The sequence below is a fragment of the Arachis hypogaea genome, chromosome 20 (genome assembly GCF_003086295.3).
Source record: "Arachis hypogaea cultivar Tifrunner chromosome 20, arahy.Tifrunner.gnm2.J5K5, whole genome shotgun sequence".
NCBI lineage: Eukaryota > Viridiplantae > Streptophyta > Magnoliopsida > Fabales > Fabaceae > Arachis > Arachis hypogaea.
Window position 1 is genome coordinate 50,022,734 of NC_092055.1, and position 12,656 is coordinate 50,035,389.

General features: G+C 39.5%; 1 non-coding gene across 1 annotated transcript; it reads left to right on the forward strand.

Moving 5' to 3' along the window:
- The first annotated feature begins 11,854 nt into the window (after positions 1-11,854).
- Positions 11,855-11,962, forward strand: LOC112787769 (small nucleolar RNA R71). The gene has a single exon (XR_003195162.1). It is a non-coding gene; the product is annotated as a small nucleolar RNA R71 (small nucleolar RNA).
- Positions 11,963-12,656: the final 694 nt, after the last annotated feature.

A 12,656-nucleotide genomic window follows, 5' to 3' on the forward strand; every position in this document is an offset into this window, starting at 1 on the left:
AATTTACCGAAAAACCATCAATTGAGTGTTGATTACCTCATCAGTTCTGCAGATTACGAAAAAGCAACACGCATCAATAGAAAAATGGAAAATTGTGCCCATACATGAGGTCATAGAACTATAAGCCAAACTAACCCATGATGAAAAATTCCATAAATGGATTTATAGAAGATGATCACCAAAGAAGTAGCAAGAAATTCAACAAAAAAGAAAAGAAAAGAATTTTCATAATTATAAAGAATCCAACAACAGTCAAAATCAAAGGCACTGCACTACACTACACAACATCATGTGATTCTTGTTTGCACGCAAAAATAATTAATCAAGATAAACAACAGAATCAAATAGAAGAAAGCAAGATGAGAAATTAAAGTAGAAACTTTACCAAGAAACACAAATAGGATTCATTTTCAGCTCCTCTCAACAGAAGAGAACAGGGTGAGTCAAAAATAGCATGAGCCAGCAAATAGCTGAATAATTGATAAGAGATGTTGAAAAAAGAGAGTACAATAATTGACTATTTGACACTGACAAAAATCAAATAATTGATTCCCATTAAAAGAGATTGCATCAGAAAACAGGTTCAATAACATCACTTTACAATAGTAATTTGTGCAAGTTCAACCAACTAAATCAGTAGAGGATGTTAACCTTCTTTCCACGCCCTTGCCAAATAAACCAAATAATCTTTTCTCAAAAGAATCAGCAAAGTTATCGTCTTTAAATAAGTCTTAAATATTCGTTTTAATTACAACCTTATACTTTTATAAAAGTTCGAACATAATCTCCTCTAAAAATAGAACTTAGCCACTCATACTGGTTCCCTTTTTCTCAACATTTCACCAACCTTTTATCAACAAGTACCACAACAATATATTCTCAAAATATTTGATAATAGTGTAAAAATCAATTTTTAAACCCTATACCCAGGGTAGTTACCAAAACAACATTCACAGCCTAATTTCAATTTTGTTTTTAAAATATAAAATGACTTCGGAATTGCACAAACTTTATATCCATACGACCGTCTCGGATTAAGCTTTCTATTAAATGAAAAATCATAATTTTTTGCTTACTCTAACTTCCGGAATAGAAGCAAAACTGTGACTGCTCTGCTGTGTCTTAAAATCAGAAAATAGCAGCAGCATGTGATATTCAAAATTCAATATAAAATCCAAGTTAAATCTAACGACCTTAAAAAATTAATGTGATTCAACTTCACTCATCCAGGTTTCTTTTTCAATTAGTTCTAGATCAATATCGTTTTCAATGAAGGAGTTATATAACTTAGAAGTTGAGTAATTTTCTGCAGAATTCTGTTTTAAAAGTTAATGAACATATCCTCTTCCAAATCCCATAACTTACTCATTAAAATATTGACAGCCCTGAAATTTAAATCACATATGCTAAACATACTTAAATTGCACTTTCAATTGGTTCCATCTCAATATCTATCCAGAATCCAAAGTTATAAACTCTCAAAGTTACTGATTTAAGGAAACAGAATCTGGCTTTTACTTCATAATGCATCATCTTTCAAAAATTCATATCTTTAAAACTACAGGTCCAATCGTTCTGAAATTTTATGGCATTAAAATAATAGGACTAAAGTTTCATTTAAAATTAGTTTCATTTCAAAATTCAATTCGAAACACTCACAGCAGAGCCAACAAGTTACTGCTGTTCTAAAAATTCTGCAGTAAAAATCAGATTCCACAACCATAACTCAAAAATTCACCATAAATAATATACTTAACAAAAAGGTCTTAAATTCCCCAGTCCAGCTCCTTATATTTCCAAGATTAATCTAGACTTGGTCTCACACAATTTCGATCATCACAGAATTAGTTATAGCTTTTCAAAGTTACCGATTTCATTTAAAGATAATGCAGAAAATCAGATTTTTCAGTTTAATTTTGAAAATCACAACTAATTCTCCAGTTAATTCAAACTTCTCAAAATTAAATTCCAACAACGAATTTCATCCTAGTTTACTTAGCTTTTACTCTCTTATCATTTCGATTATTGTTGAATATCTGATTTACTTCCAAAGTTTCCATTTAATTTCAAAACTCAGATTCTCAACAATCAATTCAACATTTCAAGATTCATTCCTCCAAATATTCTCTAAACCTAACTCCATCAATCACCAACTAAGTCCATTACAATAATCATATAACCAGTTTAATAACAAAAATTTCAATTTAATCCATCAAAATACAGAATTCACAACAATCTCTCATCAAACAATTCATAAACCACGCATGATCAATTTCACAAAATCAACGAATTCAATCAAAGTTCCAACCAAAATTTCATTCATTCCAATCATAATCTCAGCCACAATTCAACATTCATATAACCAATCAATCACTCACAACTATTATACCTATTTACAGTTATCCAATAAACTTTGTCAGCATTCTTAAATTAAAACCGTTTAAATTAAACCTCCTACCTCGATTAGCCGAAATTCGATAATTAAGCGCAGCAAACACCTCTTTTGTTTTAGCAGGAGCAACAGTAACTCTAACAGTTCTTTATTATCATCAACACTATCTCCTGTGATAGTTCCATCAACAAACAGAGAAGGTAGAGCAGGAGTGTTAAATAGAGACATGGGTTTTCCTTAACAGAACAGAAAAAGACTAAGGAGCAAAATGGAAGTAGCGCAAATTCAAGAATGGAAACAGTAGAGTTACCGGTAAATTTGTCTTGGTTTCGGCAACGACGGCGACAGCGAAAGAACACAACTCCTCTCCCTTCTCACATTCTGTTCGACGGCGTTCTCACTCCCTTCGACGAAGGCAAAAGCGGCAAGCAAGAATAACAATAACCAAAATAGGTCGTAAATGGTACAGAATTCAGAGACGGACGAAGGAGGCTGTGGTGACCGAGCAATACCAGGGCAGTAGCTGAAATAGTTCGTAGCAGCAACGCCAACGATGCTTCTCTGACGGCAGACTCTCAACAGTGGCTCTATCAACGAAAACAGGGCGCAACAGCAATGGTGTGACCCCAATCGACGGTAGCGGCGGCGGCGGAGCAGGACGGTGCGAGAACGGACCTCGTCCTTCTCCTTCCAGGTTCGTTCTTCTGACAGCAGTGACGGTTAGGATTCGGCAGCAGTGACTCCCTCAATGGCGACGGCGGCGGTCTAGGTGGAATTGGCCGTGATGACGGGAGCAGCCTTCCTCCCCTTCCTTGACTCTCGAGCTCTCCGTCTCCCTCTCTCTGTCCCTCTCTTCTCCTTCCTCTTCTTCCCGTTTCCCCCTCTCTGTTTCCCTGATTCTTTTCTTCCCCTTCTACGTATGTTTTGTTTGTTTTGATTTAGGGATTAATGGAATTAGGGTCTTATTTGAAAACTTTAAGGTTAGGGTAAAATATGTACTAATAATATAGAAAAGTTATCCGGTATATCCACATAAGTGTGTGGAATATGGTATTCAACTATTCATTCTACCACCAAGTAGGTTGTTTTAAATTTATCCTTTAGTGAAGGGCAGATAGTCTAAAATAACCTCAAGCATTCTATTAAAATTACATTAAGGACTAGATGTGGAAGCAAAGTTGGAGTGAAACTTCTTAATTAGCATAGCTAGCGTGAGTTCAAAAGCTGTGGGCCTGAGCCGGTTTTGAGAAAACCCATCTGATTGTTGAAAGAAATAGTCTTACAAGAGCAAAATCAGATCGAAGGTATAATGGAGTGAGAGAGTGGGTGCAGCGGTCCAGTATTGGATTGATCATCTCCGAAGGAGTGCGTTCATTTTCTGTTGAAGGAGGAATGATGTATTTCAGTAAAGACCAAAGTGGGTTGCCAGTGAAGGATAAGGTCAGTAAACTGTTGCCTATACGATGTTCAATGTTAATTAGATTTTAGTAATATTTTGCCTGTGCTCGGTGGGTATTTTGGGGGGAGGGGCACATCAGTTTCGAACAGTGTATGTGGATCCATTAAATTTTTTGTTAGAAACGTAGATGATGTGTAGATGGGTCTAACAGATAATGAAAGAATATAAATTTGTATAGTAAATTTTTTGCGTAGCCTAAGGGTGCTGTGATTGTGGAGAGTTTATTGGTATGGAATACCGAGTTATTTTAGGAGTCAATTAAGTAAGGTACTTTGTGATGTGATTTTTGAGGAAGATGATTATTAGTTTAAGTATAGCATGTTTTAATTTGGAGTGTTGGTGGCGTCACGTTCATGGTCTGTCCGTGTTCTTCTTACCCGACGTAACTGACATTCTGCTTGCTCGATTTGCCATAGTATTGCTGAATAGTTTTGCGAGGTACAGAGTCTTGGGGGAAGTTGGGGCAGCAGAGATAGAGCAAATTTTTTTTTAATGTCTTCTTGTAGCAGAACGGTCCACGAATTGGATGCAGAGAATGAAGAGAATTTTAACATCTCAGAGGATAGCGAGAATTGTGATGCAAGGATATGAGTGGCTTTGGTGTATAATTTAGTAGGTTTTATAGTAATTGTAATTTAGGATTGTTAGTGGTAACCTTAACTAGTCAGCTTGTCTGTGTGCAGGAGACGCCGGTGGATACAGGGATGGAGGCAGAGGCAGAGGAGTTGGAGGGAGAATCATCGGATGAACGACACGGTGAGCAAAATGGCATGGCTGAACATGTAATGCTAAGTCGTGCACAGATATTAGAGATGGAGTTCGCTAACCCGGATGAGGCGTGTCATTTCTATGAGCAATACAGTCGAGCAAAGGGTTTTTCCATGCGACAAGGGAAGAAAATGAAGAATAGGAAGGGTGAAATTGTTCGCTACACGTACCTGTGCAATAGAGAAGGATTTAGACATAGAAAATGGCTTCAGATGCAAGATCGGAAGAGGGAGCACAAGGTTGTAACCCACTGCGGGTGTCAGGCTGATATGAGGATAAAGCGGAAAGCCGATAGCACCAGTTGGTATGTGTGTCGTTTTGTGGATGAGCATAACCACGACCTTCTTCCAGCAAAGTTTGTGTCATACCTGCCAGCTTACAGGAAAATATCAGATGTTGATGTAGCCCACATCGAAAGTTTGAGGCAAGTTGGGATTTTAATTCCAAAAATTATGAGTCTATTGCTGCTCAGGCGGGGGGGTTTAACCTAGTTCCATTCACGAAGAGAGATATGTATAATGTGGTTAGGCGGCAACGTGCAATGCACTGCGGCGATGTGAATGCCGCATTACGGTATTTTAATTCTTGTGCAAGGGCATATGAGAACATGTATTGGCGATACCAGGTTGGAGATGAGCAATAAATGTGTGATCTGTTTTGGAGTGACGAGTGTAGTCAACATGATTACTGGTGCGCAGAAATTGTGATCACACTTTGATTATGTAAAATTCATCGCTCTTTCTTTCCCTGGTAATGGCGCCAAAAACATGATGCCAATACCATAGTTCACAACTTCCACAACTAACCAGCAAGTGCACTGGGTCGTCCAAGTAATACCTTATGTGAGTAAGGGTCGAATCCCACGGAGATTGTTGGTATAAAGCAAGCTATGGTCACCTTGTAAATCTCAGTCAGGCAGATATAATTTGATAATGGTGTTTTCGAATAATAATTAAATACACATAGAATAAAGGATAGAAATACTTATGTAAATCATTGGTGAGAATTTCAGATAAGTGAATAGAGATGCTTTCGTTCCTCTGAACCTCTGCTTTCCTGCTATCTTCATCCAATCAGTCTTACTCCTTTCCATGGCTGGCTTTATGTGATGCATCACCATTGTCAATGGCTACTTTCGGTCTTCTCTCGGGAAAATAATCCAAATGCCCTGTCACGGCACGGCTAATCGTCTGGAGGCATCACCCTTGTCAATGGTTTACATCCTATCCTCTCAGTGAAAATGGTCAACGCACCCTGTCACGGCACGGCTATTCATCTGTCGGTTCTCGATCATGCTGGAATAGGATTTACTATCCTTTTGCGTCTGTCACTACGCCCAGCAATCGCGAGTTTGAAGCTCGTCACAGTCATTCAATCATTGAATCCTACTCGGAATACCACAGACAAGGTTTAGACTTTCCAGATTCTCTTGAATGCCGCCATCATTCTAGCTTACACCACAAAGACTCCGATTAAGAGATCTAAGAGATACTCATTCAATCGAAAGTAGAACGAAAGTGGTTGTCAGGCACGCGTTCATGGGGAATGATGATGATTGTCACGTTCATCACATTCAAGTTGAAGTGCGAATGAATATCTTAGAAGCGAAATAAGATGAATTGAATAGAAAATAGTAGTACTTTGCATTAATCTTTGAGGAACAGCAGAGCTCCACACCTTAATCTATGGAGTGTAGAAACTCTACCGTTAAAAATACATAAGTGAAAGGTCCAGGCATGGCCGAATGGCCAGCCCCTCTGATCTAAGAACCAGGCGTCCAAAGATGTCTAATACAATAGTAAAAGGTCCTATTTATAATAAACTAGCTACTAGGGTTTACAGAAGTAAGTAATTGATGCATAAATCCACTTCTGGGACCCACTTGGTGTGTGCTTGGGCTGAGCTTGAATGTTACACGTGCAGAGGTTATTCCTGGAGTTGAACGCTAGCTTTTGTGCCAGTTTGGGCGTTGAACTCCACTTTGCAGCTTGTTTCTGGCGCTGGACGCCAGAATTGGGCAGAGAGCTGGCGTTGAACGCTGGTTTACGTTATCTAAACTTGGACAAAGTATGGACTATTATACATTCCTGGAAAGCCCTGGATGTCTACTTTCCAACGCAATTAGAAACGCGCCATTTCAAGTTCTGTAGCTCCAGAAAATCCACTTTGAGTGCAGGGAGGTCAGAATCCAACAGCATCAGCAGTCCTTCTTCAACCTCTGAATCTGATTTTTGCTCAAGTCCCTCAATTTCAGCCAGAAAATACCTGAAATCACAGAAAAACATACAAACTCATAGTAAAGTCCAGAAATGTGAATTTAACATAAAAACTAATGAAAACATCCCTAAAAGTAACTAGATCCTACTAAAAACATACTAAAAACAATGCCAAAAAGCGTATAAATTATCCGCTCATCACAACACCAAACTTAAATTGTTGCTTGCCCCCAAGCAACTGAAAATTAAATAGGATAAAAAGAAGAGAATATACTATAAATTCCAAACTATCAATGAAACAGAGCTTCAATCATATGAGCGGGACTTATAGCTTTTTGCCTCTTGAATAGTTTTGGCATCTCACTTTATCCATTGAAGTTCAGAATGATTGGCATCTATAGGAACTCAGAGTTTAGATAGTGTTATTGACTCTCCTAGTTCAGTCTGATGATTCTTGAACACAACTTCTTTATGAGTCTTGGCCGTGGCCCTAAGCACTTTGTTTTCGAGTATTACCACCGGATACATAAATGCCACAGACACATAATTGGGTGAACCTTTTCAGATTGTAACTCAGCTTTGCTAAAGTCCCCAATTAGAGGTGTCCAGGGTTCTTAAGCACACTCTTCTTTTGCTTTGGACCTTGACTTTAACCGCTCAGTCTCAAGTTCTCACTTGACACCTACACGCCACAAGCACATGGTTAGGGACAACTTGGTTTAGCCGCTTAGGCCAGGATTTTATTCCTTTAGGCCCTCCTATCCACTGATGCTCAAAGCCTTGGGATCCTTTTTATTTACCCTTGCCTTTTGGTTTTAAGGGTTATTGGCTTTTTTGCTCTTGCCTCTTGGTTTTAAGAGCTTTTGGCTTTTTCTGCTTGCTTTTTCTTTTTCTTTCTATTCTTTTTCGCCTATTTTTTTCTCTTTTTTTCTGCAAGCTTTGTTCTTTGCTGCTTTTTCTTGCTTCAAGAATCATTTTTATGATTTTTCAGATTATCAAATAACATGTCTCCTAGTCATCATTCTTTCAAGAGCCAACATATTTAACATTCTTAAACAACAACTTCAAAAGACATATGCACTGTTCAAGCATACATTCAAAAAACAAGAAGCATTGTCACCACATCAATATGATTAAACTAAGTTCAAGGATAAATTCGAAACTCGTGTACTTCTTGTTCTTTTGAATTAAAACAGTTTTCATTTAAGAGAGGTGATGGATTCATAGGACATTCATAACTTTTAAGACATAGTTACTAACTACTAATGATCATGTAATGAAGACACAAACATGGATAAACACTTAACATAGAGAAAACGAAAAACAGAAGAAATAAGAACAAGGAATGAATCCACCTTAGTGATGGTGGCGTTTCCTTCTTGAGGAACCAATGATGTCCTTGAGCTCTTCTATGTCTCTTCCTTGTCTTTGTTGCTCCTCCCTCATTGCTTTTTGATCTTCTCTTATTTCATGAAGGATGATGGAGTGCTCTTGATGTTCCACCCTTAGTTGTCCCATATTGGAACTTAATTCTCCTAGGAAGGTGTTGATTTGCTCTCAATAGTTTTGTGGAGGAAAGTGCATTTGAGGCATCTCCGGGATCTCATGGTGATGAGCTTCATACGCCTCTTGAGCTCCATGAATGGGCTCTCTTGCTTGCTCCATCTTTTTCTTAGTGATGGGCTTATCCTCTTTAATGAGGATATCTCCCTCTATGTCAATCCCAGCCGAATTGCATAGGTGGCAAATGAGGTGAGGAAAGGCTAACCTTGCCATAGTGGAGGACTTGTCAGCCACCTTGTAGAGTTCTTGAGGTATAATCTCATGAACTTCCACCTCTTCTCCAATCATGATGCTATGGATCATGATGGCCCGGTCTATAGTAACTTCAGACCGGTTGCTAGTGGGAATGATTGAGCATTGAATGAACTCCAACCATCCTCTAGCTACAGGATTGAGGTCCAATCTTCTTAGTTGAACCGGCTTGCCTTTGGAGTCAATCTTCCATTGAGCTCCTTCTACACATATGTCCATAAGGACTTGGTCCAACCTTTGATCAAAGTTGACTCTCCTTGTGTAGGGGCGTGCGTTCTCTTCCATGTTTGGCAAGTTGAACGCCAACCTCACATTTTCCGGACTAAAATCTAAGTATTTCCCCCGAACCATTGTAACATAGTTCTTTGGATCCGGGTTCTTACTTTGATCATGGTTCTTGGTGATCCATGCATTAGCATAAAACTCTTGAACCATTAGGATGCCGACTTGTTGGATGGGATTTGTTAGAACTTTCCAACCTCTTCTTTGAATTTCATGTCGGATCTCCGGATACTCATTTCTTTTGAGTTTGAAAGGGACCTCAGGGATCACCTTCTTCTTGGCCACAACATCATAGAAGTAGTCTTGATGGGCTTTGGAGATGAACCTTTCCATCTCCCATGACTCGGAGGTGGAAGCTTTTGTCTTCCCTTTTCCTTTTCTAGAGGATTCTCCGGTCTTAGGTGCCATCAATGGTAATGGAAAAACAAAAAGCTTATGCTTTTACCACACCAAACTTAGAATTTTGCTCGCCCTCGAGCAAGAGAAGAAAGAATAGAAGAAGAAGAAGAAGAAATGGAGGAGAGGGAGAAGGGTTGTGTTTCGGCCAAGAAGAGAAGAGAGGGTTGTGTTGTGTGAAAATGAGGAAGAATGGAAGGCTTTATATAGGGAAGGGAGGGGGGTTAAGGTTCGGCCATTTAGGGTGGGTTTGGGTGGGAAATTGATTTTGAATTTTGAAGGTAGGTGGAGTTTATGAGGTAGGTTTATGGGGAAGAGTGGATGGATGTGAGTGGTGAAGAGGTGATGGGGAAGAGAGATTGAGGTGATTGGTGAAGGGTTTTGGGGGAGAGTGTTTATGGGATTGTGTGAAAGAGGGGTGAGAAGAAGTGAGTGGAGGTAGGTGGGGATCCTGTGGGGTCCACAGATCCTGAGGTGTTCAAGGATTTACAACCTTGCACCAAATTAGGCATGTAAAATGCCCTTGCACACAACTCTGGGTGTTCAGCGCCAGGTTGGTGCCCATTTTGGGCGTTCAACGCCCATTTGTTGGCCATTTCTGGCGTTGAACGCCAGAACCATGCCTGTTCTGGTCGTTCAGCGCCCAGACACTGCCCATTTTGGGCGTTCAGCGCCAGAACCATGCTCTGTTCTGGCGTTGAACGCCAGACAGATGCTCCTCCAGGGTGTGATTTTTCTTCTGCTGTTTTTTATTCCGTTTTTGATTTTTTTGTTTATTTTGTGACTCTACATGATCATGAACCTATAAAGACATATAACTAAGAAAAATATAGTTAGATAAATAAAAATTAGGTTGCCTCCCAACAAGCGCTTCTTTAATGTCAATAGCTTGACAGTGGGCTCTCACGGAGCCTTACAAATGTTCAGAGCATTGTTGAGACTCTCCAACACCAAACTTAGAGTTTGGTTGTGGCTTCCCAACACCAAACTTAGAGTTTGACTGTGGGGGCTTTGTTTGACTCTGCTTTGAGAGAAGCTTTTTCTGCTTCCTCTCCATGGATGCAGAGAGAGATACTTGAGTTGTAAATACAAGGTTGTCCTTATTTAATTGAAGGATCAATTCTCCTCTGTCCACATCAATCACAGCTCTTGTTGTGGCTAGGAAAGGTCTTCCTAGGATGATGGATTCATCCTCTTCCTTTCCAGTATCCAGGACTATGAAATCAGCAGGGATGTAAAGGCCTTCAACCTTTACTAACATGTCCTCTACTTGTCCATAAACCTGTTTTCTTGAATTGTCTGCCATCTCTAATGAGATTTTAGCAGCTTGCACCCCATAGATTCCCAGTTTCTCTATTACAGAGAGGGGCATGAGGTTTATCCCTGAACCAAGGTCACACAGAGCCTTAAAGATCATGGTGCCTATGGTACAAGGTATTATGAACTTTCCAGGATCCTGTCTCTTCTGAGGCAATGTCAGTTGATTCAGATCACTTAGTTCATTGGTGAACAAGGGAGGTTCATCTTCCCAAGTTTCAATACCAAATAATTTGGCATTCAGCTTCATGATTGCACCAAGAAACTTGGCAGTTTGCTCTTCAGTAACATCCTTATTCTCTTCAGAAGAGGAATACTCATCAGAGCTCATGAATGGCATAAGGAGGTTCAATGGAATCTCTATGGTCTCTAGATGAGCCTCAGATTCCTTTGGTTCCTCAGAGGGAAACTCCTTATTGATCACTGGACGTCCCAGGAGGTCTTCCTTATTGGGATTCACGTCCTCCTCTCCCTCTTTGGGTTCGGCCATTTTGGTAATATCAATGGCCTTGCACTCTCTCTTTGGATTTTCTTCTGTATTGCTTGGGAGAGTACTGGGAGGGATTTCAGTGATCTTCTTACTCAGCTGGCCCACTTGTGCCTCCAAATTTCTAATGGAGGACCTTGTTTCATTCATGAAACTCACAGTGGCCTTAGATAGATCAGAGACTAAGTTTGCTGAGTGGATGATGGAAAAGGTTTACTATTGTTAAACCTATTTCTTCCACCATTATTAAAGCCTTATTGAGGCTTTTGATCCTTCCATGAGAAATTTGGATGATTTTTCCATGATGAGTTATAGGTGTTTCCATAAGGTTCACCTAAGTAATTCACCTCTGCTATTGCAGGGTTCTCAGGATCATAAGCTTCTTCTTCAGAAGATGCCTCTTGAGTACTGTTGGATGCAGCTTGCATTCCATTCAGACTCTGAGAAATCATATTGACTTGCTGAGTCAATATTTTGTTCTGAGCCAATATGGGATTCAGAGTATCAATTTCAAGAACTCCCTTCTTCATAGGCGTCCCATTACTCACAGGATTCCTCTCAGAAGTGTACATGAACTGGTTATTAGCAACCATGTCAATGAGTTCTTGAGCTTCTGCAGGCGTTTTCTTTAGGTGAATGGATCCACCTGCAGAAGTATCCAATGACATCTTAGCTAATTCAAATAAACCATCATAGAATATATCCAGGAGGGTCCATTCTAAAAGCATGTCAGAAGGGCACTTTTTGGTCAGCTGCTTGTATCTTTCCCAAGCTTCATAGAGGGATTCACCTTCTTTCTGTCTGAAGGTTTGAACATCCACTCTAAGCTTGCTCAGCTTTTGAGGAGGAAAGAACTTGGCTAAGAAAGCCGTGACCAGCTTATCCCAAGAGTTCAGGCTATCTTTGGGTTGAGAGTCCAACCACACTCTAGCTTTGTCTCTTACAGCAAAAGGGAAAAGCATGAGTCTGTAGACTTCAGGATCTACTCCATTAGTCTTTACAGTATCACAGATCTGCAAGAATTCAGTTAAGAACTGAAAAAGATCTTCGGATGGAAGTCCATGAAACTTGCAGTTCTGCTGCATTAGAGAAATTAGCTGAGGTTTCAGCTCAAAATTGTTTGCTCCAATGGCAGGAATGGAGATGCTTCTTCCATGTAAACTAGAATTAGGTGCAGTAAAGTCACCAAGCATTCTCCTTGCATTATTATTATTTTCAGCTGCCATCTTCTTTTCCTGTTTGATAATTTCTAACAGGTGCTTGCTGGTTTGTTGTAATTCAGCTTCTCTTAGTTTCCTCTTCAGAGTCCTTTCAGGTTCTGGATCTGCTTCAACAAGAATATTCTTGTCCTTGCTCCTGCTCATATGACAAAGAAGAGGGCACAGAAAAATAATAATAATAGAGATCCTCTTTTTTTTCTTTTTTTTTGTGAGTGAGGGAGAGATGTTAGTAGATGAATAAACAAATAGAAGGAGATGAGAGAGAAGAGAATTTTCGAAAAGTATTTTTGAAAAAAGAGTTAGT